The sequence below is a fragment of the Nestor notabilis genome, unplaced genomic scaffold (assembly GCF_000696875.1).
Source record: "Nestor notabilis isolate BGI_N333 unplaced genomic scaffold, ASM69687v1 scaffold19963, whole genome shotgun sequence".
Lineage (NCBI taxonomy): Eukaryota > Metazoa > Chordata > Aves > Psittaciformes > Psittacidae > Nestor > Nestor notabilis.
The window spans coordinates 1-238 of record NW_009922583.1 but is presented as its reverse complement, the minus strand read 5'-3'; positions in this window follow the sequence as shown (position 1 = coordinate 238).

The following is a 238-nucleotide window of genomic DNA, read 5'->3' as shown; positions in this document are numbered from 1 at the left end:
GGGGGGAGGGGTGCAGAGAAAGAAGTGCTGCAGTTGTTTGACAGCTCATGCTTACAGTGGTGTCCTCCACTGTTAAATTTCCTGTGGAGGTGTTTGGCAGAGAGAGGGTCGATGTAGCTGTGGGCAAAGTAGAAGACATTTTCTCCTCAGCCATGCTCAGAGCAATAGTTGAAGTGATGGCTGGAGTTTGACTTATGCGTGGAGCAAAGGAGGATGTTCCTCCAAGGACTGTGGTGGG